Below are 17,212 nucleotides of genomic sequence, written 5' to 3'. Positions count from 1 at the left end.
ACTGAGTGTTGTAGGTAGTTGACTGTTAATCCATTAATCCAGGAATTAATCATAATACAAGGAACAGGTACTTTTACAAGCAAAATAAACATATGGACATTTCATTTTGTAACTATAAAGTGCCATGACATGTGAACTGCAAAAACTAGGGCTTCCTGAAAGTCATTATAAGACCTAATATAAAGCAATGCTACTATAGTAGATTTATGTAATTTAATTTTGTCTACTAGCTTTCTTTACAAGTAGTGTTTATTAAATGTCTTTCAAAGACAACATAAAAATTAATTCAGTGATATGAGTATAATTTAAAGGCAGATTTTCATAAAATGTTTGATAAAGATGAGTAAATGTTAAAATGTTTTTGTTTTGAGTAAAATTATGTATAATCACACAATTTTATATGGCAAAGATTTTTTATTGCCAGAGCAATTTCATTCTTGTTAATGAAGAATGTTTACTCTAGATTTAAAACCAAACTGTTTAATCTGGATATCAATAAGGCCCAGTTTTTAAAATGCAACTTTATAGCTGAATTAGTTTTTCTGAAGGGAGTTTTTGTTGTTTGCTGTGGAGATTATTTTGAGAAAGGGAAGAGGCAATAGTTTGAGAAAGTAATTTGATGTAGTGGATGTTACTATGCTATTATTTTGTCAACTTTTGGTCATGTTCTTCCAGTTTTTGCTGTTATATACATAAGTTAAAAAGAAAACTTTTTTTTTTTTTTTTTTTAAAGAAAACTTTTCAACTTGAATTTTAAATAACTTTTACACTTGGATTTTAATGGTGGTTACATACGCTATAAATAGCACAATAAAAATAAGTTTTAACATGCTAATTACAAAGGACATTTTAGAAAGCTCTTCATTTTTAAGCACACCAGACCACTACAAATCTTTATAAACAAAGCATGCCATGCCTTCCTTGTGAGACACACAGGAGGGAAAATTCAAAGAAAAATAAAAGAAATATTTTTTTTAAATAAAAATGTTTACAGAAATAAACACTAACTTTTTAACCTCAACTATCTGGTATCTGCTAATTTGCCTTTCTTTTTTCCTTTCATCATGTTTAGTCTTGGTGCACTTTCCATGGATGTCTAAAAAGCCTAGCTCCTAGTACTGTAAGCGACAGGATATGACAGAAATCTAAAGTGTGTTTTTAAAGGGTATTTTCCTGTCATTTTCTAAAAGCCAAGTGAATTTTAAAATAGCTTTATGACCTATACTAACAGATTGTATCATGATGTCTACAACATCATTGGGTTTATTTCAACCTTAAATGTCATAAAGTCCATTATCTCAGGTTTTAAAAGTTCATACACTTACCTATTATGCTGTTTGCAATATTTGTTTGATTTAATACATATTTTTAAAGTTTCCTTTGTTACATAATGACATTTTCTTATGAGATGTAAAATGGATTCTCTTTTTAAAAAATAGTTACTACAGTAATATTACTTCTTCAGATTTGAGGTTTGTCCCTTGTCCTAAATTAGGGGTTCTCATAACTGAAATCCATTGTAGCACATATCACAACCTGTGATTATTTATGTATTATTTTCTTAAATTTTCTATCTTCATCTCCATGATGTAAGCTCTATGAGGAAAAGTGGCTTGTACCTCTATTTACTTCTGGATCCCAGGGACAGAGCACGCATAATAATATATATTGAATGAATACCCAGTCCCTAGACAGGCTTCAGTATGTGTATTTATCTGGGTGAAAAATTCTACAATTTTCATCAGCTTCTCAGAGAGATCGGTGATCTAAAAAAGTTTAAAATTGGGCTTCCCTGGTGGCGCAGTGGTTGAGAGTCCGCCCGCCAATGCAGGGGCCACGGGTTCGTGCCCCGGTCCGGGAAGATCCCACACGCCACGGAGCGGCTGGGCCCGCGAGCCATGGCCGCTGCGCTTGTGCATCCGGAGCCTGTGCTCCGCAACAGGAGAGGCCACAACAGTGAGAGGCCCACGTACCGCAAAAAAACAAAAAACAAAAGTTTAAAATTATGTAATAGTCTACATTTTACTTGTTCTAGCTGTTTTAAAGGTTTAGATTGTAAATAAATGCATCCAATTCATCTAGTAAAAATTTTGTCATTCATGCAAATATTTAAAGGATAATCATTTAGATTCTTGAAATGTTTTACATGTAATTACTATAATACCTCATTGTATAGAATGTGATTTGTATCCAAATAAGTTTTAAGATGTTATTTTCTTTGGAATTAAAATAAAATCTGAGAAGAAAATATTCTGCATATATGGGGATATAACTTTAGTTTCTAGTAATAAGCTATATAAATATGTTCTTGAGAATATTACTTTGTATGGTTTGATCTTTAATCTTTCACATAACCAACTACTTCACAATCTGTGATTTTTATAATTAAAGTGATATTTATAATTAAAATGTAGATGAGATATAGTCAGGGCTTAAATATCAATTTTTTTACTTAAGCACAAAGACTCCCCTGGATTCCAAATGTCTCCAGGCCCAGACTTGTGAGACTCAACTGGGGTTGGTGACAATAAAGTGGATTCTAATTCCCCTAATATTTAAAGTTCCCCCAGTGTCCCCCTCCCTGCTTTTATCTGGGCTGACTTAAGGGATAAAATTCACCAAACTCATTTTAATGGTGGTGTTACTTTTGCTAATTTCTGATTGAAATGCTGTGATGACAAACTTGAAAAAGTAAAAGAAAAAAAAGAAGTTATAGTCCCTCAACATTTCCACTCTGCAAAATGTTTCAAATAGCTTTACAAAATAAATATTTTAAAAATATTTCTTTCTCTTGGCAGTATATTCCCAAAATCTTACTTAAATTATTCATGGACACAAGCTGTAAATTTTTTAAATGAACATATAACTTAATTTATAAATTTCATTAATTAATTATAAACCCAAACATGACATTTATATCTGAAATATTTTTCTTCCTTTTCTAAAAATAAGTTGTCTACATTTTCCAACTATGTTATATATGTTAAGGCTAATCGTAGGTTTACAAAATACTTTATTTTTTTAATCTATTTTTTATTGAAGTATAGTTGAATTACAATGTTGTGTTAATTGCTGTACAGCAAAGTGACTCCGTTTTTATATATATATATATACATATATATATATATATGTATATATATATATACATACATACACATTCTTTTTCATAGTCTTTTCCATTATGGCTTATCACAGGATACTGAATATAGTTCCCTGTGCTATACAGTAGAACCTTGTTGTTTATCCATTCTATATATACCAATTTGCACTGCTAATCCCAAACTCCCACTTCTACCCTCTCCCACCCCCCTGCCCCTTGGCAACCACCAGTCTATTCAAATGTCCCTGATTTTGTTTCTGTTTCATAGATAGGTTCATTTGTGTCATATTTTAGGCTCCACATATAAGTGATATATGGTATTTGTCTTTGTCTTTCTGACTTCACTTAGTATGATAATCTCTAGTTGCATCCATGTTGCTGCAAATGGCATTATTTTGTTCTCTTTTATGTCTGAATAGTATTCTATTGTATATATGTACCACATCGTCTTTATCCATTCATCTGTCAATGGACATTTAGGTGGTTTCCATGTCTTGGCTATTGTGAATAGTACTGCTATGAACATAGGGCTGCATGTATCTCTTTGAATCATAGTTTTGTCTGGATAATATGCCCAGGAGTGGGATTGCTGGGTCATATGGTAAGAATTACAAAATACTTTAGATGTATCTGGCATCTTAGAGCGCATATATGGCAATTTCTTACCAAGTGCATAAATCTATAATATTATTAGCAGATAATCATGTGCAGTCTTCTTAAATACTTAGGCAGACTGTAACTTTATGATGCATTGTTGAAATAAATGAACGAATGAAATAAGTGAGATAAAATTTCAATGGGCTAAGAGCAGTGTGGTGGGACAGAGGATACATTTTAGGTAGAAGTAATTGGATGAACCAAAACATGGAAATGGGATGTATTAGACCTGTTTGGCAAAAAAGTGGATTGCAGTTTGTCTGGAGCATCAAGGTACCTGGAAGGGAGTGGTAGAATGTAAAGCTGAGAAGTTTGTTAAATTGTTCAGTAAACAATGGTAATAGTGGATGTTGCCTTTCTTTACCAGTAGAAGAGCTGCACTATTTATTGCTTGTGGATGAAATTACACCCAACTTGAAGGTAATCAAAACTATTGTTTGTTCAATAAATAAGTGTATATATATATATATATATATATATATATATATATATTTTTTTTTTTTTTAAGATGTTGGGGGTAGGAGTTTATTAATTAATTATTTTTGCTGTGTTGCGTCTTTTTTTTTGTTTCTGTGTGAGGGCTTTCTCTAGTTGTGGCAAGCGGGGGCCACTCTTCATCGCTGTACGCGGGCCTCTCACTGTCGTGGCCTCTCGTTGCGGAGCACAGGCTCCAGACGCGCAGGCGCGGCAGTTGCGGCTCACAGGCCCGGTTGCTCCGCTGTACGTGGGACCTTCCCAGACCGGGGCTCGAACCCGTGTCCCCTGCATTGGCAGGCAGACTCTCAACCACTGCGCCACCAGGGAAGCCCCCAGGATATATTTTTAATCTGTGATAAAGGAAGAGAGTTGTGTGTTTAGCTTTGTCTTGTTTACTTATTGAGAAGTAAGGCAATTTTTTATTATTAATCCTGGATTTTTTTTTTTTTTTTTTCTTTTTGCGGTATGCGGGCCTCTCACTGTTGTGGCCTCTCCCGTTGCGGAGCACAGGCTCCGGATGCGCAGGCCCAGTGGCCATGGCTCACGGGCCCAGCCGCTCCGCGGCATATGGGATCCTCCCAGACCGGGGCACGAACCCGTATCCCCTGCATCGGCAGGCGGACTCTCAACCACTGCGCCACCAGGGAGGCCCATAATCCTGGATTTTATATGAAGAAGCCCAAGGCCTTGAACTTTGGTGACATGAGATCATGACTGCTACAGTTGCAGTTATTTAAAGGAGCCCCAAGTGACTTAGGAGAACTTTGAATGTGAAGTTATACTTCCCCAACCTTCCACCCTCACTAGAGGGTTGTAAAGCAAATAATGGCACACCAAGAACCCCGTGAATGACCCTAAGGAATGCAGCATGAGGACTGCAGAGTTTGCAGGCCTTCATGTGTTCCACGACAAGGACTACCTCCCAGGGGATGCACTGGGCTTTCTAGACATGCTCTGGGAGTAATGTTGGCGTTCTTCAATTTATCTCCTATCCCACCATACTTGAGACTGAACTTTCTTCTTTGGTTTGAAGTCAGAACCTATCACACATCTGATCAACCTCAACTGCTTGAGACATGGATTGTGGGGTGAGGGTAGGAAGGATGTTTGCTAGTAGAATCACAGAGACACCATAAATATGTTCTATATATGTCAGGTAATCCACAATACACCCATGAGCACCTGATTTTTCTGATTCAACATTATTGTTCAGGAGGGCTCTTAGCTTCCTCATTAGAAGTGTGTATGTGTGTCTATTACCTATTTTAAAAGGACATAATAACTATATTGTCTTATATTTACCTTCCAGTTAGCCCTCAAACATGTTACTATACAGTGCAGATCTGCAAGTATAGCCATTCCATATCATTCACTTGAAACTCTCAAAGAACCCTTTGGTGACTTTTCCATGAGATGGTTTTGTAAGTAGAACAGAAAGATCATAGAATTTTGTTTTGGGGGACTTTAAGGTGTTCCATGTCATAATATGTTACATTCTTATTCTTGCCCTTGCAAGTCTATCATAAAGCTGACTTCAGATTCCCAGCTTGCAAGCAGTGGTTTCTCTCAAATCCTGACCCTGATAAAGAACTCTTCATTTTTTACAGAACTTTTGTTCATCCTTGTGAAAATTTTTGTGTATGAATTCAATTCTGCATGAAGATGCTGGTGCCAAACTGTTATTGAATTTTATGTTCCCATTCTGTGTTTGTTTTCTCCAGTAAATACGACAAAACAAATATGTTGAATAAAAGAAACAGACTCAAGCCAGTATGTTACAGATGACGTCAGAAGAGCAGAATTTTTGTTTTGACTTTGTTTTGTCTTTGACTATAATTTGCTGTATACCTTTAGGCACTAGCTCCATCTTCGTGAAACACCATGTCCTCACATATAAAATGAAGACGTTGGACTTGATGTTCTCTAAGATCCCTTTCAACACTAAAATTTAATAAACTGTACTAGACGAAGCATACAAAAACAAAGGGAACATTTCTATTGGTTTTATGAGGATACTGAAATTTAACGGAAAAAATTTTACTCCCTTTTCACTGAGAGAATAGAGTCGAAGGAGCCTATCTTGTCCTGTCCATAAAAGGTTTGTAGACACCCGTCTAAGAAAGTTTCAAGTTTCTCCAAAGAGAAACAATGAGTTAATAGCTTTAGAAGGGTCATAATAAGAGGTTATAAGTCTCCGTTATAATTCTTGTTTGAATCACAAGGTTTAAAGTGACCACTAGGCATTACCTAATCCAGCCTACTATCCAAATAGCTCTGACCTGTAATCACCCTAAACAGATGGTTCTTTAAAAAATAAAGGGAGGGGGGCAAGGACAGGGTAAACGCCAAAGACCTCAGTAATTCTATAATTCATTCAACAAATCTTGCTAGCTATGGAGATGAACATGTAAATGAAAAAGAGAGAGAAAGAGAGAAGAAAATTCCCTTTGGGAATCTCAATCAGAGCTAAAAGAAAAAACAAAGAGAATGCTTGATAAAGAATGTAAAACTGGGGCTTCCCTGGTGGCGCAGTGGTTAAGAATCTGCCTGCCAATGCAGGGGACATGGGTTTGAACCCTGGTCCAGGAAGATCCCACATGCCACGGAGCAACTAAGCCCGTGTGCCACAACTACTGAGCCTGCGCTCTAGAGCCCATGAGCCACAACTACTGAAGCCTGGGCGCCTAGAGCCCATGCTCCACAACAAGAGAAGCCACCGCAATGAGAAGCCCACGCACCGCAATGAAGAGTAGCACCCGCTCGCTGCAACTAGAAAAAGTCCACGTGCAGCAATGAAGACCCAACACAGCCAAAAATAAAAATAAATAAAATAAATTTATATTAAAAAAAATGTAAAACTACCTCATTACCAGCATAAATCTCGTATGAACATTGAAGATTCATGTTGTATTTTAGAAAATAATACCCTTGTAATAAATTCAAGACATTTAAAAATTGCAGAGCACATTATCAAGTTATATTTTTTAAAAATAAAATAAGCAGAACATAAAATCACTACCTTTGTTCATTAGAACATTTCTAAAATTTCAACAGTGCTCATTGCAGTAAGGCATTTAAAAAATGTTTCAAAAGTTCTGTTAGGGCTTCCCTGGTGGCGCAGTGGTTGAGAGTCCACCTGCCGATGCAGGGGACAGGGGTTCGTGCCCCGGTCCGGGAAGATCCCACGTGCCGCGGAGCGGCTGGGCCCGTGCGCCATGGCCGCTGAGCCTGCGCGTCCGGAGCCTGTGCTCCGCAACGGGAGAGGCCACAACAGTGAGAGGCCCACGTACCGCAAAAAAAAAAAAAAAAAAGTTCTGTTAGAAAACATGAGGTTATTGAATGTCAGTCGGCTGTTTTCTTACAGTGAAATTTTTTCACAGAAATGAGAAGTTAACTTGCCACAAAAAATTACATGAGATATATATGGATACATTGGTGTAAAAAAATTCAAATACAAGAAAAGCAGAAGTCCTATTTGACCATTATAACAATTGCATTCTCCTCCCAGAAGTAACCAGTGTTGCCATTTGGAGGGTTGTTTTTTTTTTTTCTTTTGTATGTATATATTCACACATGTTGAAATACATAATTGTGTTTTATAAAAGTTGGGTTTTCTAAACAAAAGCAGGATGTTGTACATATTGTTCTGCAAATTGCTCCCCTCTTTTTTTTTTTCCAGTTAATGATATATATTGGAGTTCATAGAGAATTTCTCTCCTGGAGTTATCTTTTTTATCCTGAAACATAGACTTTTCCCTATCTACTAAACTGCTGCCAAGAGCACACAAACATGGTCTGCCTCATGTCTCTGTTCTCAGCTTCTTGCGAATTGTCTGTATATGGTCTCCACTTCCTTACCACCCATTCCGTGTTTTATTTGAGAATTTATAACAATTACAGAAAAGTTAAAAGAATATAATAAATATCTATATTCCCATTACCTAGAATGAACTACCCTTGGTATTTTGTCATATTTGCTTCCAGTCTGTTGTATTTTACTTTTTAAAATTGAGATATAAAATAAATAAAATTGAGATATAATTGACAAATAACATTATATTAGTTTTGAGTGTACACATGATTTGATATATGTATATATTATGAAATGATCACCATAATATGCCTAGTTAACATCCATCACTACACAGTTACAATTCTTTTCTTATGATAATATCTTTTAAGATTTACTGTCTTAGCAACTTTCAAGTATATAATACAGTATTATTAACCATAGTCACCATACTGTATTTTACATCCCCATGACTTATTTATTTATTTGTTTGTTTAAAATTTTTTTTTCTTTTTTTTGCGGTATGTGGACCTCTCACTGTTGTGGCCTCTCCCGTTGTGGAGCACAGGCTCCGGACGCGCAGGCTCAGCGGCCATGGCTCACGGGCCTAGCTGCTCCGTGGCACGTGGGATCTTCCCGGACCGGGGCACGAACCCGTGTCCCCTGCATCGGCAGGCGGACTCTCAACCACTGTGCCACCAGGGAAGCCCCCTAAGCATCTTTTAATCATTGCCATATTCCCATCCCCTCTCACGATTTGCAGAGGCAATTGTTATGAGTCCTTCCAGTCCATTTTTTTACTTTTATGCACATATTTGTATATCCATAACCAGTGTACAATATTTTATGTGTTCTTTTAAATATACATCAATGGTATCATTCAACAATTGCTTTTCTTTGATTCAGCATTATGTTTTTGAGATATATCCGTTTATAATTTATAGATCTAATTCATTTGTTATCTAATGTATAGTATTTCATTATATAATTATACCACAATTTATTCGTCTAGAAGGGACAATTAGATTATCAATATGTTTCATTAGAAAATATAATAGACTTTATTTTTTAGAGCTGTTTTAGTTTCACAGTAAAACTGAGCAAAAAGTATAGAGGGTTCTCACATTCCCCCACCTCTCCTCTCCCCAAACCTCTTACATAGCCTCTACCACCATCAACATCCTGCCCCTGTGCACTACATTTGTTATTAATAGCTGAACCAACACTGATGCATCATTATTAATCAAAACCCATAGTTTACATTAGAGTTCACTCTTTGTGTTGTATACTCTATGGGCTTGGTAAATATATAATGACGTGTATCCACAAGTATAGCATCATACAAAATAATTTCAATGCCCTAAAAATTCCCTTGCTCTGCCTATGCCTCCCTCCTTCCCCCTAAGGCCCTGGCAACCACTGATCTTTTCACTGTCTCCACAGTTTTGCCTTTTCCAGAATGTCATATCGTTGGAATCATACAGTAATAGTCTTTTCAGATTGGCTTCTTTCACATATTAATATGCAATTTTATATTAAAATAACATGCTTTGATGTACAACACAAAGAGTGAGCCCTAAAGTAAACTATGGACTTTAGTTAATAATAATGTATCAATGTTGGCTCCTCAGTTGTAACAAATATTAACACTAATGCAAAAATTAACAGGGGGAGTTGGGGAGGGGATTAAGGGCCATATCTGTATTTTTCCCCCAGTTTTTCTGTAAACCTAAACTTGCTCAAAAAAAAATCTCAAGGTAAAAAAAAAAAAATAGACTTACAAAACTTAACTCAAAATGGATAAATTAAGAGCTAAAACTATAAAATTCTTAGAAGGAAACATAGGAATAAATCTTTGTGACTCTGGATTAGGCAATAATTTCTTTTTTTTTTTTTTTTTTTGCGGCACACGGGCCTCTCACTGCTGTGGCCTCTCCCACCGCGGAGCGCAGGCTCCGGAAGCGCAGGCTCAGCGGCCATGGCCCACGGGCCCAGCCGCCCCGCGGCACGAACCCGCGTCCCCTGCATCGGCAGGCAGACTCCCAACCACTGCGCCACCAGGGAAGCCCAATAATTTCTTATATATGACACCAAAAGCACAAACAATAAAAGAAAAAATAGATAAAATGGACTTCATCAAAATCAAAAACTTTTGTGCCTCAAAGGATACCATCAAAAAAAGGAAACAGACAATCCACAGAATAGGAGGAAAATATCTGATAAGGGTCTAGTATCTAGAATATATAGAGATCCCTTACAACTTAATAACAAAAAATTAATAACCCAATTTTTAAAATAGGCAAAGGATTTGAATGACATTTCTCCAAAAAAGATATACAAGTGACCAAGAAGCACATGAAAAGATGCTCAACATCATTTGTCATTAGAAAACTGCAAATCAAAACCACAATGAGATATCACTTCACACACTAGGATGACTGATAAAAGAGATGGACAATAACAAGTGTTGGTGAGGATATGGAGAAATTGGAATCCTCAAACATTGCTGATGGGAATGTAAAATAGTGCAGTGTCTTTGGAAAACAGTTTGGCACTTCCTCAAAATATAAGCAGAGTAATTATATGACCCCGCAATTTCACTCTTAGGTATTTACCCAAGAGAATTAAAAACATATGTCCATGTCTGTGAGTTTGTTTCAGTACAGAAAACAAACTTATGGTTACCAAATGGGATAGGGAGGAAGGGAGGGACAAATTAGGAATGTGGGGTTAACAAACTACTACACATAAAATAGATAAGCAACAAGGATTTACTGTATAGCACAGGGTTAAATTATATTCAGTATCTTGTAATAACCTATATGGTATATAATTTGCAAAAAAAATCACTATGCTGTACATCTGAAACACAGTATTGTAAATCAACTATACTTCAATAAAAAAAAACTTACGTCCACACGAAAACTTAAACACAAATACTCATAGTAGCATTATTCATAATAGCCAAAAAGTGGAATCAATCCAAACGCCCATCAGTTGATGAATGGATTAACAAAATGTGGGATGTCCATGCAATGGAGTATTATTTGACCATAAAAAGTATTGATATATGCTACAAAACGGATGAAACTTGAAATTGTGTTAAGTGAAAGAAGCCAGATATAAAAGACTACATATTTGGTGAATCTGTTACATGGAATGTTCAGAATAGGCAAATATGGACAGACAGAAAGTAGATAAATTATGCCAGGGACAGGGGGAGGTGGGGGAGGAGTGATTGGGGAATAACTGCTAATGGATATGGGGTTTCTTTCTGAAATGATGAAAATCTTCTAATTAGATATTGGTGATCATTGCACAATTTTGTGAGTATACTAAAAATCACTGAATTGTACACTTTTTAAAAACTAAAATGAAAAATAAAAAGTTCTATAAAAACCTTTGTGACAATTTCCTTGTGGAATTATGCAAGAGTTTCTCTTGGGTACATATCCAAAGTGGAAGTATTGGGTTGTGAATTATGCACATTTATAATTTTAGTAGCTACAAACAAATTGCTCTCCAAAGCAATAGTACCAATTACAATCCCAATAACAGTACTTTTTTGCTTCACATCATTGCCAACACATCCTATTTTTATGCTTTTTAGTTTTTGCTAATATATGAGTATGAAATGGTATCTTGTTGCTTTTATTTGCATCTATACTCCTCAGTGCAGTTGAATGCTTTTCCCTCTATAACCATTCGAGTTTCCTTTTGTGGTTTGCCTACTCCAGTGTTTTACCCATTTTTCTACTGGATTGTCCTTAAAAAATTGATTTGTAGGATTTTTTTTTTTTTTTCGGTATGCGGGCCACTCACTGTTGTGGCCTCTCCCGTTGCGGAGCACAGGCTCCGGACACGCAGGCTCAGCGGCCATGGCTCACGGGCCTAGCCGCTCCGCAGCATGTGGGATCTTCATGGACCGGGGCACGAACACGTGTCCCCTGCATCAGCAGGCGGACTCTCAACCACTGCGCCACCAGGGAAGCCCAATGATTACTATATTAATGGACTTTCAGATTGCTGCTAATTTTTTGCTATAAAAATGCTACTCTAAAGATTCTTCTATGTGTCTTTATTTATTATTATTATTATTTTGTAATTGCATGTGACTGCAAATAGGCAGGGAGTCAACAGAGATGAATAAATAAGACTAGGGCTTCCCTGGTGGCGCAGTGGTTGAGGGTCCACCTGCCGATGCAGGGGACATGGGTTTGTGCCCCGGTCCGGGAAGATCCCACATGCCGCGGAGTGGCTAGGCCCGTGAGCCATGGCCGCTGAGCTTGCGCGTCCGGAGGCTGTGCTCTGCAACGCGAGAGGCCACAACAGTGAGAGGCCCACATACCGCAAAAAAAAAAAAAAAAAAAAAGACTATATCCTGTCCTCTTTCCTAACAGCATTTCTATTTCCTTTCTCCGCAGAGATTTAAAGAGTCCTCGTACCCAAAGTAATTTTGAAACATAAAGCAAGTTTGTTTCTTTTAATAGCTAGATTCAGAGAAAGTTTTTGCTTTATCATCAAGAATGTATTCTCTGTCCCAGTCTAGTTAGATCTGAAATTCTCTTATGTCTCAGAAATCACCATGGGATTGTAAGAAGATAGAAGACCCTTAAAATTACCTCTACAAATAATTTTAAGTTTGATCTTTCATCATCATCATCTTATCTCTGTTGGCTCCCTGCCTGTACACGTCTTCAGCAAGTTATACTAGAATGTTTAAAAGTCCAGTACCGAACATTTTGTAACTATCATTTTTAATGGATATTTATTGCTATTTGTATTCCCTTTATATTTAATAGCTGTTGGTATACTGAAGTATATCAAAAATGTATAATTTATTTTAAGAAAATTAGTACTTAAAATCTGCTTCTGGAGGGAGTCTTTACAACACATGTTTCACCTCAAGGACAAAAACCGATCAACTAAGAGTGTTTAAGGGCTGTGTTGTGAAGAATTATTCAAAATTCTGTCAATAGGAGTGCTACAATTAATGATATCTGCCAAGGGCAAGAGAAAGGGGGTGGAAGATAAGAAGTTAATGAAAAGGACCCTAAAATCCAGACTGAAAGGGAGGAAAGGGTTTCCAGAAGAACAAAGAGATCAACAGTGTCAAATGCTAGTGGAAGGATTCAGGATAAGGGTAGAGAAAAGCCATGGGTTTCTTGTTTACCTTTAAAGAGAGCAAAGTCAATAATATATGTGGTAGGATTAGTAGTCCGATTATAATGAGTTACAGGGGGAACAAAAGAATTGGGGAATGAGGCAGTAAGTGTATTTCTGCAGTTTATAAATTTGTGAAATTAGTGGGTACTACACGCTAGAACTAATTTTATTATATACAGTTTTTAAAATCTACATTAAATCTAAGATTAGACTGCATATGAATCGGAAAGAATGTAAAACCTAAAGCTAAGAATATCCATCAAATGACTTTGTAGCACCTGATCTTAAGCAATAAATTTCAGTACCATTAATCTAGCTTTTATCTCACATTTGTCAAACAAAGAGAAAACATCAGGGAACCACGTCTAGGGGATTAGCTAAACTACCTGGAGCCGTGATTCTCAGTGTGCATTTCCCTGACCGGCAGCATCAGCATCACCTGGGAACTTGTCAGAAATGCACATTCCCAGGCCCCATCTAGGACTTACTGAATCAAAAAAGATTTGGAGGGGCTTCCCTGGTGGCGCGGTGGTTGAGAGTCCGCCTGCCGATGCAAGGGACACGGGTTCGTGCCCCGGTCCGGGAAGATCCCACATGCCGCAGAGTGGCTGGGCCCGTGAGCCATGGCCGCTGAGCCTGTGTGTCCAGAGCCTGTGCTCTGCAACGGGAGAGGCCACAACAGTGAGAGGCCCACGTACCGCAAAAAGAGAAAAAAAAAAGATTTGGAGCCTGGAACCAGCAATTTTTTTAACAAGCCCAACAGGTAATTTGGGTGCACACTTGATTTATTATATTGTAACATATTATAATGGTACTTTCTTATTAAATAAGCCACATAGTTATTAAGTTACTAATCTACTTGGTGGGCTTGGCCTAGATGCTATACTGCCAAACCCTTTCAAGGCCTCAGAGCCAACTGAAAGTCTTTTAAGGGTATTGTGGTCTATTGGCCAGTGTGATATATTAAGAAACCTCAGAGCTGGAGGAAAAATGATTACTCACATTGGGCACCAGCGATCCCACAAGTGAGAGAAGCTCCTCTCCTTAAGTCCCTGGGGCTTGAACTCAGAAGTCTCAGGTACCCCGAGCCAATTCCTGACACATCAAAACTACGTACAGTCATTTTTGACATATTTGTCCGTGAAGAACATAACTATTTGTTGAATTTTTGCCTCACTACCCATTTGTAACATATGCCTTGCAAAAATTCTTCCCCCCTTTTTTTACAAGTTTATTTGTACATCTATTACATTGCTGTCTTACATATAATATTACATAATAATATATTATACTGCATTTCAAAATAATCAGATCCTTTAAAAAGATCCCTTCATCTAGAAAGTGTGCTTCTCCTACTGAGTTCTCCTTTCAGCCTCGCAATTATTGAAGGTCTTTACATAAAGAAATTAAAAGCTCGCTTCTTTGTATAGTATCAACCCAGTTCAGAAAATAGATTATCTAGCCAGTATTTACAGGCATAGTGTTGACTCTGCTGAACTTGTGCTCACTACCCAAGGCCCTCTCTTACTTCCTCTGACTCTGGTTTGGTCCTAGTTACCTCCATTGGTCAATCTGTGCTATGGGCATGAGGCTTGAAGTGGCATCCTCACATTTGCCAATGCTGTGTATGCCAGGGAAGGTCTAAGACAGAACCCCACGATTGAGATCAATAATTGTGTGATTCATATTTGTAAAACTGAGAACATTTATTTTCAGTGTTTTTTTTAAAATAAAAATTGAAAATGCCCTTTACTAATCAACATTTTATTTATAGTGAAAGTTATAGTATGGGTTTAATGGATATCTACATCATCAGATTCAAAGCATTTTTTAACAATAACCTTAAGAGTGAACTTTGTCCTTAATTTATCTTGTAACTATATGAATGTCTAGACAATCTGTGCTTCAGAATTATCATGTAACCTTGAAATGATTGATAGTGATTATGATTGTTTTAAATTCATGTATTCAACATATTTACAATTCATTAAAAATTTTTCCAAATTGTTTTGAATTCATTGCTACCAACCAAATGCAGGTGCATTATTTTCCTCTTTATTAAATCCACATTTCAATTAGTGCAATGGAAAATCACATATCACTAATTTTTTTTTTTTTTTTTTTGCGGTACGCAGGCCTCTCACTGTTGTGGCCTCTCCCGTTGCGGAGTACAGGCTCTGGATGTGCAGGCTCAGTGGCCATGGCTCACGGGCCTAGCCGCTCCACGGCATGTGGGATCTTCCCAGACCGGGGCATGAACCCGTGTCCCCTGCATCAGGAGGCGGACTCTCAACCTCTGCGCCACCAGGGAAGCCCACTAATGTTTATTAATAATCATGCAATAGCATAAACTACTATGTTTCAAATACCTTCTAAACATTTATCAACATTTAAATTGACAGTATTTTGTTGAAAAACTGTCAACATAAAAATAATTTCTCCTGCCTCAAAAATAATAATCCTTATAAATCGTGGTTTGGTTTGAAAGAAAAGAGGAAGAACGTTTATGAAAGTTCCTATAAAAATACATCTAGTACATGCAATAATGTGTATTTAATAAACTCAGTTTCTTCTAGAGTAAGTTGAACTGAAATTTCTGACTATTGCCCTAAATTTATCCAGATTATCAAATCAGCATTTTATTTTCTGCTATGCAAACTTTCCTTAAAATCCCAAATTTGAAATACTGCACTTAAAGACATTTCTATTGCAAGGGGGGGGAAAAACCCCATAAGTTAGTAACATAATAATTATAAAAGTGTAAAACAGCTCTAAGAAACCCATACCTCTCATGCTATTGGAGTCGTTAACAGATGACAAAGAATGAAGACTTCCCAATTGTTAATAATTTAACTACCAGTTCAAACTGTAGAAGGCTAATATGTATTATTACCAGATTGGAAATTAGTCTTTGTTGCCAGACTTACACAGCTCTTCCTCTCCACTAGGTTCAAAGGAGAGCAAGATGGTGATTTCCAATATTATATACCTACTAATGTATCATTAATAATATTGGTGGGGGCTTCCCTGGTGGCGCGGTGGTTGAGAGTCTGCCTGCCGATGCGGGGGACGCGGGTTCGTGCCCCGGTCCAGGAGGATCCTGCATGCCGTGGAGCGGCTGGGCCCGTGAGCCATGGCCGCTGAGCCTGCGCGTCCGGAGCCTGTGCTCCGCAATGGGAGAGGCCACAGCAGTGAGAGGCCCGCGTACTGCAAAAAAAAAAAAAAAAATAATAATAATAATAATATTGGTGGGACCTTAACCTACATATGCTACATTTTTCAAGGTTTTCAATATATAAATGTTTCAAATAAGTGTTCAATACAAATTCTGGTGATATAGGTTGGCATTTCTTAAAAAGATTCTAGGGCCTCCCTGGTGGCGCAGTGGTTGAGAGTCCGCCTGCCGATGCAGGGGATACGGGTTCGTGCCCCGGTCTGGGAGGATCCCATATGCCGCGGAGCGGCTGGGCCCGTGAGCCATGGCCGCTGGGCCTGCGCATCCGGAGCCTGTGCTCCGCAACGGGAGAGGCCACAACAGTGAGAGGCCCGCATACCGCAAAAAGAAAAAAAAAAAAAAAAAAAAAAAAAAAAAAAAAAAAGATTCTATTTCCGTATGTGGTATTTCAAGAATAGTATTCACAATATTTTTATCTTATGAAGAGAGTGCTCCCTCGAGAATCAACATTTATATTTTAAAATTTAGTAATATGTATAACCACAGAAGAGTGGAACAGTAGTTGTTTTTTCAAGAGAAAGAACTTCTCTATTTCTTGTAGCCATTCAAAGCATATATAGTTTTGCAAAATCAGGAAGTAACATTAACAACTTACTTTCGCTGTCTTTGACAGAGAAAAAGTGATAAAGTGTATTGTTTTATAGCTAAACGTCAGTTAAAAAGAAATTGACCTGAATGCTTTGAGATGAGCTACTTTTTTAAAAATTAGTTGTGTTTAAAAGAAAGCCCTTTTTAATGAAAGTCTTTGAAAATTTACAAATAAATTACTTCCATAACTTTGTAACTA

The 17,212-nt window shown here is 37.3% G+C and overlaps 1 protein-coding gene across 1 annotated transcript in view; it reads left to right on the top strand.

The window, feature by feature from the left end:
* LOC308613962 (WD repeat-containing protein 89) overlaps positions 1–17,212 on the top strand; it is a 104,787-nt gene that overhangs the window by 35,758 nt on the left and 51,817 nt on the right. The window lies entirely within an intron of this gene.

Source organism: Mesoplodon bidens (assembly GCF_964165515.1).
Source record: "Mesoplodon bidens genome assembly, chromosome: 3".
Taxonomy (NCBI): domain Eukaryota; kingdom Metazoa; phylum Chordata; class Mammalia; order Artiodactyla; family Ziphiidae; genus Mesoplodon; species Mesoplodon bidens.
The sequence above is the reverse complement of the archived record's forward strand: the minus strand, read 5'-3'. Positions and strand labels throughout refer to the sequence as shown.